Here is a 16311-nt window from a genome sequence, read left to right as displayed (position 1 = left end):
ACTTCTCCAACTACTTCACCAATGGAAGCCTTAAAAGTAAAAGCAAGCAAGTCTTCCGGAGAAATAGAGAAGGGTCTTAAAACCTCAAGCCCATCATTCTCACCCTTCAGCTGCTCATTCTTCTTAAGCAGACTAACACGGACGCGCTGCAGCTCATCCACTACCTTCTTAGCATAAGCAGCGAAACGAAGCTCAGAAACTGCAAACTCAAGATCTTGAATCTGAGGTATGTAACATCCAATCTCCTTCTATGCACTTTCATGCTTAACTTGGATTGCGTCAAGCCTAGTCTTCAAGTCAACGATCTTTTGGCGAACGGTCCCAAGCTGCAAAGGAGTGGGGGCAGACATATGAGACCCCTTCAAAGCAACGAGCTCAGAATTTACCATAGTATTTACCGTCTCCTTAGTAGCCTTGCTATATCTGCATCATAGCAAGTAGAGAAGTCATTCTATAATTGGGTCGTATGCTTCGCAAACGAGCTTGGGCAAACACCTTTCTAACGCCATCAACAAACTTGGCACAAGCATCCATGTTTTCAAGAGATCTGGTTTCAAAAGCACATAGATCTCAGCAGCCTCCCCATAAGCAGGCTTAATGGATTTCTCACAGCTGCCTACGTGAGCAGTCTCCTCATTCCCAGCAGGCGAATTAGTCTCAACAACATAAGGAATGGGCCTTGATGCCACTTTAGCAGCAGAGTCAACCTTATCGCTCTTCATAATAGCAAACCTCTCCAAATGCGCCACATGCTCAGATCTAGCAGCCTCATTTTTCGTCCCCTTGGAAAAAGTCAAGTCAATCACAAGCCTGAAGGCAGTCGGCGAACCCGTGCGAGCGAAAGAAGCCTTTGGTTTTTTCTCAGCAGGCATCTCTTGAGCAGGCAGGGAAGATCCCTTTTCCTACCTTCACTTGTAGCAAGATCCACAACAGTGATTGGACGAGCCAATGCATCTGCCTTGATCCTACTCACTTCCTCTTTCGGGAGCAGCCCACATTTCTCTCAGCGAAGAGGATTAAGCAGCCAACGGCATTTATGGTACTCAGCAGGGGAGCTCAACTAGCATTCCAGCAGGCAGAAGGCCTGCATACCCAACATTCCAGCAACCCATGAAGCCCACAATCTCCTCATTTCTCTCAATCGCCAGCCTGGCCCGAGTCAAGTCCAAGAGCTCAAAGGACATGAGCCATGCGACTCGCCTAGCACTGCGCCCCAGCGCCACAATCTGCGACCCCAGCCGCACAAGCTGCCCTTGGCTCAAGCCAAGCCAAGTCTGCCCAAGCAGTGGTCCCTGCCACGACATCTCCTCGGCCCATGCCGAGCCAACTCCTGGCCCCTGCCAACCGACGTACTGCACCACCCCGACGGCTGCCCCGCAATAGCACTAATCCAAGAAGAAGGCAAGAAAAATTAAATTTTTCTTACATCGGTGCGGCACGGAGAAGATGAAGAAATCAACGAAAGACGGTCCTTTGCACGGGCAAGATGTAGAAGATTGCTAGAGGAGGGGGAACAAATATCCTCTAACTTTCTCTCTCTTGTGGGGTAGAATAAATTGCTCTCCAAAGTTGATTTAATAACCCACTTAAGGTGGACTTAAATAGGCTTTGAGAGAAGTTTATTTCCCTTTCCTAAAAGGGCCTAATTTCCAATTAAAGAGAGAATCAACATCAAAATAAGAAGCAATCCTACGTTTCCTAAAGCAAGAAGATCTCTACACCTGCTGCCATTTCCTACGAGCAGCCCAACAGGTGTGGGGGCATTTGTGGAGCCAAAAATATTCACTAGGCGACACGTGGATTTTTGGACAAAATAGGACAAAAATACCCTCGAGGCATACCGGGTCTCCTACACGTGAGCAGTGGAGAATCATCCATCAACCAAGTTAGGAGTACCCAAAATGGGTAACAATTCAAAACCTATTTCATATATGTTTTTACCTCATTTTTTCTTATTCAATTAGCCATTTATTTCAAACATTCCATAACATCCTCAACCAATTAATATAATCAATATATTAAAGGCTATTTACATCACCAAATCACCCCAAAATCACACCAAGGTCCGGCCATTCCCATCAAAAAAGAGCCTATCATATTCTCTACCTTTTCCACCATTTTCCCTTTTTAATTACCCTAATTAACTAGCCAATTAATTCCAAAAACCACCAAAACATTCATTTTATGTTTAAATAGCCAAATAAATTGGCTAATTAAACCTAAATTAAACCTAAAAACCCTAGCCACCTCCTAACTCTATAAATAGGCACCTATTCTCTCATCAAAAAATCAATTCCAACACTTTGGCAAAAATCCCAAAATTCTCTAAACACTCTTTCTCTCTAAATTCTAACTTTGGCATCGGAGGTTCTTCGGCCAAAGCCCCCCCCCCATTCATCATGGGCGCGTGAGGCTCTTGGCCTTAACCTAAGGTGTTAATTGTTTTGTAGGTGCAAAATCGTCCAAGATCGAGGAGGAAGAAATTTGCATCCACAATGTCGTCGGGTCGAACCCGCCTTGACGGCACCGAAAATCCTTGCGATGCATTTCACCTAAAAATGAAACCATTTACATAAATATATAACGTACTAATGTAAATACATATTTTTGTACAAAGTTTGACTAATAAAAGAATTATTTTAAAATAATCGAATTTCAAAAAACGTAGGGCGGCTTTAAGTTTGGCACGTCGAGAAACCTAAGAAGGCACCTCAAGTTCCTCCACGCACCACCACAAGGTGGCTGCACAGGTAGCCAGGCACCAAGGATAGGGGAGCCCACACGCACCCTCATGCGCGCGCGAGTACTAGCATACTTGTCGTCCTCTCGAAGGCCCTGGTTTTGCAAGTTTTTGGTCTGACTTCCAAAGCCCATTTCCAGCTTGATACTCAACAAAAATCAATGATTCAAAGACCTAAATGAACTAGGAAATGCAGGGATTAGATCTATACCAAAGTCTTACCGAGTTATAGTTGGAGTTGGCTAGAAAAATGGCCTAAATATGGCTTGACGACCATGGTTCATTTTCCAGAAATCTGGGGAAATCCTTCCCCGAGATGCTTTCTGCATTAGATCACCCCTAAATCTCATATTTAAGGTTAAAAACATCACTGGGAGTTCAAAATAAGAAGGATTTGAGGTTTAGGGTCCCAATGATTACCTTGATTGTGGATTGTGGAATGTTGCCGTGTAAAAGGGCGACGGTGTCACCTTACCTGTGTCTGTGCAGTGAAGGAGATAGGAAGCTAAGACGGAGGGTCCAAGGTGTGGCCTTGGATTCCTTTGTGTTTTCACAAAAAAAAAGTGAAGATTGTGACTTATTATGGGTGGCTAGAGAATATGGTGAGGGTTGATGGTGTTAGGGTGGAAATCTGCACTTACAGAGAGAGACAAAAGTTGAGAGGGAATGGTGAGTTTGAGAGATGACATAAATAATGAGGGGAAATGAGAGAGTGAGAAAGATGATAGTTAGTGAGAGTGATTTGAGAGAGTTAGAGAGAAAGCGAGAGGTTGATACAGTGAGAGAAAACACAAGTGTGGGGAAGGAGTGGTGTGGGCCCCACTTGGCACATAACACAAAGTCACAAAAGACAATATAGAAAAATATCTCCCGTAAACATGAATTTACCAAAACGCCCGTCACGCTTCGTAATTCATAAAATCTTCGTTGTAACTCCGAATTCAATTTCGCTTGTACCCATGTGTTCGTACTATCAAGTACTTCAAGAATAAGATAAAATAAAGCTCATATGCCTCACGAAATAACGGTCAATAATGAAAGTCAATAATCACGCTTTTAAGGGCATTTTTGTCAATTCACTTTTTAAAATTTAATAAAATCATAAAATTAGGAACGGGTTGTCACACATGGCACTAATTCCTAAGCAGCAGGATCCTCGCGATATGTCTCAACTTTGCCCCATTAGTCTTTGCAATGCGGTGTACAAAGTTATCTCCAAAGTTCTGGCCTATAGGATTAAGATTTTGCTACCCCATATTATCTCGCAAGACCAAAATGCGTTCGTGCCAAGAATGACCATTTCGAAGAACACCATCTTAGCCTTTGAGATAGCCAACTTCTTGTACGAACGAAAGATGGGGAAAAAAAGAAGAAGCTTTTTTGCACTTAAGTTCTACATGTGTAAAGCCTACGATAAAATCGAGTGGCATTATTTGAAGAGTGTTTTGCTGAAGATTGGTTACAACACCAAGTGGGTGAATTTTTTGATGATGTGTGTGTCCTCAGTGTCATCCTCTTTCATGGTCAATGGTTCGCCTAAAGGCTACGTACTCCGGTCCTATGGGCTATGGTAGGGAGACCCTACTTTACCATATCTATTTTTGTTGTGTGCAGAAAACCTCTCTGCCATAATTGAAAGAAAGGAACAGTGCGGTGCCATTCAGGGATTTCTTTTTGTCTAGCGACTCCTCTCATCCACCATCTTTTATTTACTGATAACTTCTTTGCTTTGCTAGGGCCCGTAAGGCTGATTTTTCAGCAGTAAACTCCTTTCTTCATAGCTATGAATTGGCATCGGAGCAAGAAGTAAATCTACAAAAAAAATGGCAATTTGCTTCAGCCGAAATGTAAAGCGTTGTAACCAAAATGCCTTGGTTGATCTCTTCGATGTCAATATGGTTGACTGACATGAGAAGTACCTAAGACTCTTTCGTGGGGCGTAACCATGGAGCCTGCTTTAGCTACATTAAAGAAAGGCTTTGGAAAAATTACAAGGGTTGAAAGGAAAATGTCTTAGTGCCGCCGGTAAGGAACTATTGATGAAAGTGGTTGCCCAAGCTATTGTGTTGTACTCGGTGTATTGTTACTTGCTGCTTAAGTATTTCTGTGATGAGCTACACCAAATCATGGCTTCATTTTGGTGGAATGAAATGGGAATGAAAGGCGAATACATTAGATGTCTTGGGATAAATTGTGTCGGCCAAAAGCGGAAGGTGGTCTTGGGTTCCGAAATCTCTATACCTTTAACTTTGGTCTCCTAGCCAAGCAAGGTTGGAGAATTATCTCAAAACCCCACTTCTCTTGTTGCAAGGCTCCTTGAAGCAAAATATTTGCTGAACTCCTCCTTTATGGATTTGGAGGTTCGCTGTAATGCTTTGTTCGTTTGGAGAAGCATATGTGCCGCTAGGGAATCAACAAACGGGGGTCACGATAGCAAGTGGGGAATGGCCGGTTTATCTCAATGTGGGGGGATCCTTGTCTTCCTTAACCATCTTCGTTCCAGGTATTTTCTCCCAAAACATTTGGTATCTTTATCTTGGTGGTTTAGGACTTTATTACTGATGAGTATAGGTGGAATGGGGACCTTTTAAACTAAGTATTATCGTCGGAAGAAGTGGCCATGGTTTGATCTCTCCCATTGAGTAAATTTCCCACTACAGATAAACTTGTTTGGCATTATGACAAGAAATGACTGTTATATTACCTGCACTTAGATTCTCCCATCCTCAGTGTCAGATTCCTCCTCTTCGGTTTTTTCTTTCGGTGGGCTCTAGGATAAACAATGGAAAACTTGCTTACCTCCTAAGGTCAAAATGATGGCTTGGCGTCTGATATCTAATATCTTCCCAACGGGAGCAAACTTGAAAAGTAAAAGGGTCTTAGTGGAACCCTAACGTGAAACCACCTTTCATCTTTTGCTTGATTGTCATTTTGCACGATGCCTTTGGCTGTCTTCTCCTTTAGGTGTCCGACCATTTCATGTTGATGGTGGTTCTATGCTTGAATGGGCACTCATTTTGTCACAAAATTTAAAGCAAGCAGACGTTGACGGGGTACTTATGATGTTTTAGGCTATTTGGACTGCTAGAAACTCAAAATTCTAGGGTAATGTTGTTAATCCCCTGCCTCATGTTGCTGTAAACCGGGTATTCCACTGGTGGCAAGAATTCCTAAGCATTGATTTTACTCCGACTGCTTCTAAGGGTCCACTGATCACGCCAAAATGGGTCAAACCTTCATCTGGGAGACTCAAAATTAATGTTGATGGTGTTTATTAGACCAGGAATTCCAAGCAGGGTGGAGTGGGGATTGTGGTAAGGGACTCTGATGGCCTTTGTCTTATGGCTCATTCCAAGATGTTTACTGATGTTTTCTCTCTTACGCTTGTTGAGGTTTTGGCTATTCGTGCTAGGCTTGAATTGGCGGTTGAAAGGGGTTTTCATAATGTTATTGTTGAGAGTGATTCGCTTCAGCTCATTACAGCTTTGAATGGTTCATCTATGGATTTGTACAGAAGATGCCAAGACTTTGCTGTGGTCGATCGTTGAAGTCAGTGCTACTTACATTCGTCGTTAAGCCAACAATGTAGCTCATAGGCTTACTCGTTTTGGGCTCCATTCAAGGGTTGATTGTACTTGGATTGGTGATCCTCCGATTGTTATATGGGATCTCCTTGATGGGGAACGATCCTTTCCTTGTACTAGCTAGTCATTTAGCCTTTAAAGAAATACAATATCATCTTTTGATAACAAAAAAAGAATTGTTACTTTCACACTTAGAGTACTTGGATCTAACGAAGGACATGACTCAGGATCGAGCACAATGGCGTTCTAAGATTCATATAGCCGATCCCACTCAGTGACTTGGATTTTCCAAGTCTCCAACCGAGAAGTTTTCCTCACTCGGGAAATTAAGGGAACACTACCCCAACCTACATGCTCTACTCAGAAAGCTTCAACATACAAGCTTCAACAAAAGAAAATTCAAAGAACTTAGCGAAGAAGGCTTTGGTGTATTTAACACAATACGTTGAAATGAAGGAAAGCTTATTTATTGATATCCCCGATAAGCTACAAATATGTACATATACATGAGTCAAAATAAACACACAAGAGGGAGCCTTCACAAAGGTTGCTTAGGAGAAGTCTCAGCAGTCGGTAGAGCCCCAAAAAGAGAAGGCACCGGAGGGGGATCATTTGGAGCCTCAGTACTGGACAGAACCCTAGAAGGAGGAGGCATCAGAGGTTGATCATTCGGAGCTTCATCACGTGGTACAGCCCCAGAAGACGAAGGCAATAAATGCATTTGGAACAAACCCACAAATCTCTGATGATCAAGTAAAACCTGACCATCAGTTTCCTTCATCTGGTCAAGCTTCCTCTTCATGTTTGTAGCATAGTCATGTGCGAGCCGGTGCAACTGTTTATTCTCATGTTTGAGCCCTCTAATCTCCTGTTTGAGACTCATCACTTCAGCCGCCAATGATTCAACTTGGCGGGTTCGAGCAAATAGGCGTTGGGCCATATTAGACACAGAACCTGCACACTGAACAGTGAGAGCCAGCGAATCCTTAACAGCTAACTCATCAGACCGTTTGGAAAGTAGTCTGTTATCTTTGGGAGTGAGAAGGTTCCTGGCCACCACCGCAGCGGTCATATCATTCTTCATCACGGAATCCCCAACGGTAAGAGGACCAGTAGGGGAGACGAATGATGGGCGCCATATGTTGTCTGGAGAAGGCGGGGCTGCCTCTTCAACAAGGTTCAAGTCAAAACGACGGTCGGAGGGGCCAGACATTTTCAAAGGTGTTGAAGAGAGAAGAGGTCGGACAAATCAAGATCTTAGAAGTGCAAGAATGAAGCTTCTACTAGTGGAGATTCAAGTGTGCTTTGGAACTTAACGCCAGCCCCTATAAAAATCTCCACTCGACGGAGCTTTAGAAATCGAAGAGGCGCCTGCTCAGAAATCGAAGAGGCGTTTGCTTTCTCAAAAGCTGGGCTGCTTAGAGATCACGAGGGTTGATCTCAGAAATCGAAGAGGCGTTTGTTTTCTCAAAAGTTGGGTTGCTCAAAGACCACGAAGGCCAATCTCAGAAATCGACGAGGCGCTCGCTTTCTCAAAAGCTGGGCTCCTCAGAGACCACGAGGGCCGATCTCAGAAATCGAAGAGGCACCTACTTTTCCAGCCTTGTCAGCACCTGTCACACGCACACTCAGCTTTGCGGAAATTATGGGCATTCTGTCGAAGACTTCTGGGGAAGTAGAAAACACATGAATCTTACTTTTCAATCACCCACTTCCCACACGCAACAATAGCTCATGGGTACCACAGATAACTTTGCCAAAGTTCTCTGCCAAAGTTGAGCACGTGAAGCTTGAAGCTCCCACTACATCGCTCTGACCAAGAAGGGTAAAAGAATAGCAAAGAAACAGCACTAACAAAGTTTAGACCCATAAATTTTGAAGGTCTAGCTACCATATTATTACCCACAAGGGTAAAGGAACAGTACCACTGCTGGATAATTGGAAAGTCCCTGTGTGTCAACCTCTGTGCTTCGTGGCAAGGTAGACTAGCAAACATGTCCAACCTTTACTCACATTCGAGAAAACACTCACAATAAGATTGCTTGCTCCAAAATCGAAGAGGCACCGTCCTCCGAATCTCGAGAGCCAGACTCCTAACATGACTACTTTCTTAAAAATCGAAGAGAGGGTAAAGGAACAGTACCATTGCTGGATAATTGGAAAGTCCCTGTGTGTCAACCTCTGTGCTTCGTGGCAAGGTAGACTAGCAAACATGCCCAACCTTTACTCACATTCGAGAAAACACTCCCAACAAGATTGCTTGCTCCAAAATTGAAGAGGCACCGCCCTCCGAATCTCGAGAGCCAGACTCCCAACATGATTACTTTCTCAAAAATCGAAGAGACACTGCTCCCCGAATCTTCGAGAGCCAGACCCCCAGCATGATTGCTTTCTCAAAAATCGATGAGGCATCGTTCTCCGAATCAATCGAAGAGGCGCTCGCTTTCTCAAAAGCTGGGCTGCTCAGAGACCACGAGGGCCGATCTCAGAAATCGAAGAGGCACCTACTATTCTAGTTGTCAGCACCTGTCACACGCACACTCAGCTTTGCAGAAATTATGGGCATTCTGTCGAATACTTCTGGTGAAGTAGAAAGCACATGAATCTTACTGTTCAATCACCCACTTCCCACACGCAACAATAGCTCATGGGTACCACAGATAACTTTGCCAAAGTTCTCTGCCAAAGTTGAGCACGTGAAGCTTGCAGCTCCCACTACATCGCTCTGACCAAGAAAGGTAAAAGAATAGCAAAGAAACAGCACTAACAAAGTTTAGACACATAAATTTTGAAGGTCTAGCTACCATATTATTACCCACAAGGGTAACGGAACAGTACCATTGCTGGATAATTGGAAAGTTCTTGTGTGTCAACCTCTGTGCTTCGTGGCAAGGTAGACTAGCAAACATGCCCAACCTTTACTCACATTCGAGAAAACTCCCAACAAGATTACTTGCTCCAAAATCGAAGAGGCACCGTCCTCCGAATCTCGAGAGCCAGACTCCCAACATGACTACTTTCTCAAAAGCGAAGATAGGGTAAAGGAACAGTACCATTGCTAGATAATTGGAAAGTCCCTGTGTGTCAACCTTTGTGCTTCGGGGCAAGGTAGACTAGCAAACATGCCCAACCTTTACTCACATTCGAGACAACACTCCCAACAGGATTGCTTGCTCCAAAATCGAAGAGGCACCGCCCTCCGAATCTCGAGAGCCAGACTCCCAACATGATTACTTCCTCAAAAATCGAAGAGACACTACTCTCCGAATCTCGAGAGCCAGACCCCCAGCATGATTGCTTTCTCAAAAATCGAAGAGGCATCGTTCTCCGAATCTCGAGAGCCAGATACCACAGACCACTTTTTCAAAGTGCTCTGACAGAGTTAAAACATGTGAAACTGGCAGCTCCCACTACCGTGCTATGACCAAGCAGGGTAAATGAATAGCATTACTACTTGTTGTTAGGGAGACTCCTATATATGTCGACCTCCATCCCCAACGGACAGGCAGACCTGCAAAAATGCTCAACCCTTCATCATATCTAAGAGGGCACTCCCAACGAAGCCTTTCGAAATATTCAGCTTTCTTTCCCCCCGATAATACCTCTGCAAACAAGCTATACTAGAGCAAGAATATCTCATATCATCAGGGTTAAAAGCAAGAGTATCCCATATCATGCTTTTTCCCTGTCTTTTCCTTTGGCCTTGTTTTTACCTGCAAGACAAGGAGAAAGAGAGCAATCAGTCAGCACTTGGAATCAAGCTTCCAGCCAGAAACTGACTGCCTGGAACCCCTTACCTGATTACTTACCTGGCATTGCTCTCGAGTACTCATCTTCAACATCTTATGTTTCCAGGGAAGATTTCCGCATCTGCTTGAGGAACAGATAGGGCAAGTGCGAAGGATACAAGGAAGCATGTGGAGACAAGCGTAACAGCACACGTGCCGATACATCCATTACTCTGTCAAAAGCAAAAGTATCCCATATCAGCAGGGTGGAACGTACTCTAGATTTGATGGACTTGTTTTGACCCTCAAATTCTTCAGTCGGCCTTATACTCTGGAGGAAACCAGAAAACCCTCCAGCTCAGTTCAAGAATAAGCCTGTGGAAAGTTACTTCTTCAAAAGCAAAAGTATCTCATATCATCTCTTCTCATTTTTCTTCTCTTTATCCTTCATGCTGCTGCAAGATGGGGAGAAGGTGAACAATCAGTCGGAGCTCTGATTGCTTACCTTGTCTGTCACCTCTTTCAGCAGACCCCCTAGCTCGGCGACTTGGGGGACTCCTACTACATGGTTTGTATCGCGCTTGACCAAGCTTGAAACTACAAGTAAGCTTCAAGTGAAATTGATACATTACCTTGTGCATCTCCACCAGTTAAAGATATCACCCCTGGATGGAGGAAGAGTACTTCCAGAGAAGATGCCACATCTACCTATGAGACAGATAAGGCAAGTCAAGACGACACCACACTCCGATACTTAGAAGTTTCGTGATTACGAGATCATTCTCCCACAATATTTCCTAATGTCATTTGTACTAAATCATTCACTTGTACTCATTAAAGGAGAGCTTGAACCCATGTACTTGTGTAAACCCTTCACAATTAATGAGAACTCTTCTATTCCGTGGACGTAGCCAATCTGGGTGAACCACGTACATCTTGTGTTTGCTTTCCTATCTCTATCCATTTATATACTTATCCACACTAATGACCGGAGCAATCTAGCGAAGATCACAAAAAGCGACCGTTTTCGCTACCTAGGATCTATCTTGCAAGAGAACGGAGAATTAGATGGAGATCTCAACCATAGAATACGAGCTGGATGGATGAAGGGTAAGAGTGCATCCGGCGTGTTGTGTGACCGTCGTAGGCCACTGAAGCTCAAGGGAAAATTTTATAGGACGGCAATAAGGCCAGCGATGTTGTATGGCACAGAATGTTGGGCGGTGAAGCATCAACACGTACACAAAATGGGTGTAGCGGAGATGAGGATGCTTTGTGGGATGTGTGGGCACACGAGAAAGGATAAGATTGGGAATGAGGATATCCGAGGTAAAGTAGGAGTAGCCGAAATTGTAGGAAAGATGAGAGAAAATCGGCTCCGGTGATTTGGACATGTGCAAAGAAGGCCGACTGACGCTCCGGTTCGAAGATGTGACTACGGGACAGAGGTTCAGGGCCGAAGGGGTAGAGGAAGACCTAGGAAAACTTTGGAAGAGACTCTAAGAAAAGACTTAGAGTACTTGGATCTAACGGAGGACATGATACAAAACCGAGCGCAATGGCGTTCTAGGATTCATATAGCCGACCCCACTTAGTGGGAAAAGGCTTTGTTGTTGTTGTTGTTGTATCGTTATTTCTTAAAAGCAAATTGCAGTTTTAACCTTTATAGTAGAGAGATGGCAAAAGTGCAAAAGGTGTATAGGTTTGCAATGTGCAACTTTCCAAAACTAAACTTGTATTTCCCTCATTTTCTAATTGAAATGCTTAAGATGAATAGGATAATCTAAGTTTAAGAGTTGCCTATATGTGTGTGATAGCCCGATAGATAGGTGATAACTTATCTTGTTATTACCTAAAAGCTTGAAAAAATAAGTGATTGTCATTGTGTGCAATTATAGTGCTGATGTTTTTTCTAAATTGTTAAATCTGCATTCTTCTTTATGCTTCTTTAGGGAGGATTCATTTGCATTTACATAATTTGTTGTTTTTTTTTTGGTCAAACAAATAAAATTCATTAATAAAACTAATACAAGAAATTGAAAGCCCAAAGACAATCCAAATACAAGAATAAGTCAAAAGTAAATACAAACGAAAAACCCAAAAAGAGCAAGCCTACAACAAGAAAAATCCTAGATTTGGAAGTACACACTCCACCATGCCAGCTGCGCCGCCATAGCTGATCCGTCACCACTACCAAGAGACCCATGAACAAACCATATGAATGGAGAATGAGGGTGAGCGTGGCACCTGGAAAAAGTGCTCCCATAATCCTACCAAATAGTACTAAGCCAACCTAACACCAAGGTGCGCCGCCGAAGGGAGACACGCAATGGGTAGAGTAGCAGAGGTCGGCGGTGGAGGAGTGACGATGGGGAGAAACATCAAGGGTAAAAAGGGGCTCAAAATTCAGATCTAAGACAAGCTCAGGGAGGTTGAGACAAGGCTCAAGGAAGCTAGAAAGTAAAGTAAGGAAAGAACGCAGAGAAATACAGGGTAAGCAGAAGTGAAAAGGGAAAGAAAATAAGGAAGAAGAGGAGGACCTTGGCGAAGGAGAGAAGAAGGATATAGTTGGGAAGCAAATTCCTAGAAAGATAGGGAAGGAAGGAAAATAAAAAATAGAGGGGGTTTGGAGAGAGGAGTGGAGACCAGGAAAGGTTTTTTTTTTTTTTTTGGGGGGGGGGGGGGGGGGAGGGGAGGGTTGGGGTGGGTGAGAAAAGGGATCAGAGGGTGGGAAAGAAAGGGGAAGAGGATGAGGGGCTAGAGTGGGGTGGATACTAGGCTGCGTTGACCCCAAGCCGGAGCAAAGGGCCAACGGCCAGAGGCTCTCAGATGTAGGCCTTTTTGTGGGAGAGTGATAGAGCACGGGGTCATAGGGCAGAGAGAGCTCAAGGAGGACCTTGCTTAACCTTCTCTTCTATTTATATGATCTATTGTTTGTTTTTCTTCTAAAAGGAAAGCGTTGTATTGATTAATCAAACTCATGTAGAGTTACATATGTCTTGGAAGAGGAGCTCTTGAATGAGAGTAGGAGGCTCCTCATTCCAAACTAGATTATTGTTACTAGACAAAACAAACTTAGAAAGATGGTGGGCAACCCCATTACATAAACGTGACATGAAGAAACCTCGCCATAGAAAAAGGTGGAAGCCAACTGCAACACATTCTCCGCAATCATACCTATAGCCGATGAGTTCGGACAGGTCCCAATAAGCACTGCAATAGCCTTCATGGAATCACTCTCTACCACGTTCTGTTGAAACCTTGTTGTTGTGCCACCTGCAAACCATACCTCACAGCAAATAACTCCAGGAGCGGCACCGAAGTGACGCCTGAAAACTGCTGCTCCCCTGCCGCCAATAACCCACCCCTCTAGTGTTGATAGCTAGGAAAATGAAGAGAGAGAACAACAATAAATATATCTGTTTCTTCTTTCCTTAGAAAGTAAAGGGTTAGAACTCATTTCGACATAACTATTTTACATTTAGTTTTTAATTTTAATTTCCAATACTAATAGGGAGCTGGTGTGGGGAACTGAGAAGAAATTAAGGTCATATAAAAACATAAATTTGAAAAGAAAAACAACTTAATAAAAACTAAAAATGAAAATAAATTGTTACAAAGCCCGTTTCTTCGAACTGGTTACTTAGGGCTTGGTAGGGTAAGCCCAGCGGGTTAATTGCTCGTCTCTTGAACTGCAAGTCAACTTCCAAGGCGTTTTGATCAGATTATAAATTATGAAAGGGGAAATTTTATATAAACCCATATTTCTACATCTAATTTAAATTTTAAATGTTAATTGTCTATTTTACTTTATTGCATAATTACTATTAAGTACAAAATGAAATTAATAATAAAACTCAAATTTATCAATAAACCCACCTATTATAATTAAACTCCAGCATCACCATTTGTTTATCTTACGTTCATTCTATCTAAAACCCTAATAGCTTTGATGGAGAAAAACAAGATTTTCTATTGATGGATGATGATTTTGAAGTTTTGAATCCTCCAACTAAGGTATGACTCGATTTATGGATATTTTATTTGTTTGCTTCTTCTTTGGGTCAAATTTCATACTTTTTATATTATATTGTATTTGTTTTGATCTGTCAGTGTCTGCCTGCGCACCAAAACACCATTGCAAGGACTTTTGATTAATACTGCAAAGACATTTAACTTGATTCTTGGTGCCGATAAAGATTGCCCAACCTCATCAACTTTAACGACTAACTACCTGGTGATATCTATTCATGAGATTTCTCTTTCCGAGATGAAAACACAACATAAAAGGAAACTATACTACTTATACAAGAACCAAGATTTTTGATCTTTCAATTTTTTGACTTATACAAGAATTTTTAGTTTACCTATAACACAAAGCAGCACATTGCAAGGACTTGCAGACTTGCAGACATCAAAAGGACCTTAATAATCTTTACACCTTAACACTAGTTTTTTTAATTGCAGGTCTTTTTGGTTTTTTTTTTTAAATTGCAGGATCTTTTTGGTTTTTTAAATCTTAGGGTTTTCCATGTTGTCAAATATCTACGCTGCAGCTGGTGATTGGGCCAATGTTGCTGGTGTGAGGTTGCAAATGAGGAGCACCGGAGTCTAGAAACCTCCTGGGGCTAGTTCCATCGAGGTGGACAACGAGGTCCATGAATTTACTATTTTTGACAAATTACACCCCTAAATCTGACGAAGTATATGGGATGATTGATAGACTTACTCCAGACTTTAAGCAAATGAATGTGTCATCACAGAGTATCAGCAATGGGATAGGTGGACAGATTGCGAAAGATAGTATTTATTTGGTCAGCATCAGTTGACTCTAACTTGGCCAGAAACACTTCTGCAATCCTCCTCGTTATTGGAAAAATTTCAAGGAGAAACTTCTTATCAATGTTCTTAGATTATAAACTTGCTTACTTGTTGATAAATAGAAGGGCATGAATTGTTTGATTTGTTGCTTATGCGCATCAGTAGAAAGAAAAAAAAAAAAAAAAAAAAGCAAATGTGGGTTTAGTAGCAAAAAGAAAAAAAAGCAGTCATGGAAATGCTAGTGGGAAGAGGGGGTGCAAAGGTCGCCTCTTTGAAAAAAATAAATTCAATTAGAGATGTTATTTAGGAATGGGTTTAAAGATAACTTTACATTTTGAATTGGGTTTGAGATGGTAGTTTAGGTAATAAATTTGGGTTTAAAGATATATTAACTCTTTAATAAAAAAAAAAAATATGGGAGAAGAGAGTAAGTTGAGTGTAGAGAAAGAGGTTACATGAGTTCAAATAAAATTTTTCTCACTTATGAATTTGATGTGGCTCAAATTATGGGGGTTGAGAGTAGACCTGGCATTGGTGTCAGGTTTGTGTAGTTTTGGTGACATACTCGATATCTTAACAAGTCGTGTTGTGTAACACTCATTAAAGTAAACAGGTAATATGACCCAACCTTAAATCGACCCGTTAATATTATCAGGTAATATGGCCGGACCTATTACCCACTAAAGAAAATATATTTTAAATCAATAAGTAAAATCTTAAAAAATGAAATTCGGTGAGTAATAAAGCGTAAACAACAATGGATGATTAAATTTAATTTAAGGTTTATGGATTATTGTGTTGGATTTTGGAGTTGACACCTTCATAAAAGTTGCAAAGCTTGTTATTACGAGTGGTTGTATATTTTTTTTATTTACATTTTTCACAATCCTACAATAATTATTTTCTTAATTTTGTAATCAAATAAAAAACACTATTCATGAGATTTGGAGGGTTTTAAAAATCTAAACGACCATGTAACCATCATCTAAATGTAGAGTATGCAATCATGAGTGTTTATATATGTTTTCATATTTTTCAGACTTGTACATTAATGATTATGAATTCTATTTATTTTAAACTCTAGGTATGACATCCGTTTCGTGTTTTATCATGTTCGTGTCATTTTCGTGACATACCTGATATCTTAACAGGTCTTGTCGTGTCGTGTAACACCCATTAAGTAAACGGGTAATATGACCCGACCCATTATCCGTTAAAAAAATATATTTTAAATCAATAACTAATGAAATGAAAAACATAATTTGACCCAAAAAATGCAAAACATAATACTAAATTAATATATGCATACCACGTTGTTACATAAATATTACTTCAAAACATAAAAATATCATTTGTCTTTCAAGTATTACATGCCCAAAATAAGAGCATAATGAAAAAAACTTTAGTACATTATTACAAAATACCAAATGTTCAAGGA

Source organism: Malus domestica, chromosome 15, assembly GCF_042453785.1.
Source record: "Malus domestica chromosome 15, GDT2T_hap1".
In the NCBI taxonomy this organism is placed as follows: Eukaryota; Viridiplantae; Streptophyta; class Magnoliopsida; order Rosales; family Rosaceae; genus Malus; species Malus domestica.
Note: the sequence above shows the minus strand (reverse complement) of the source record.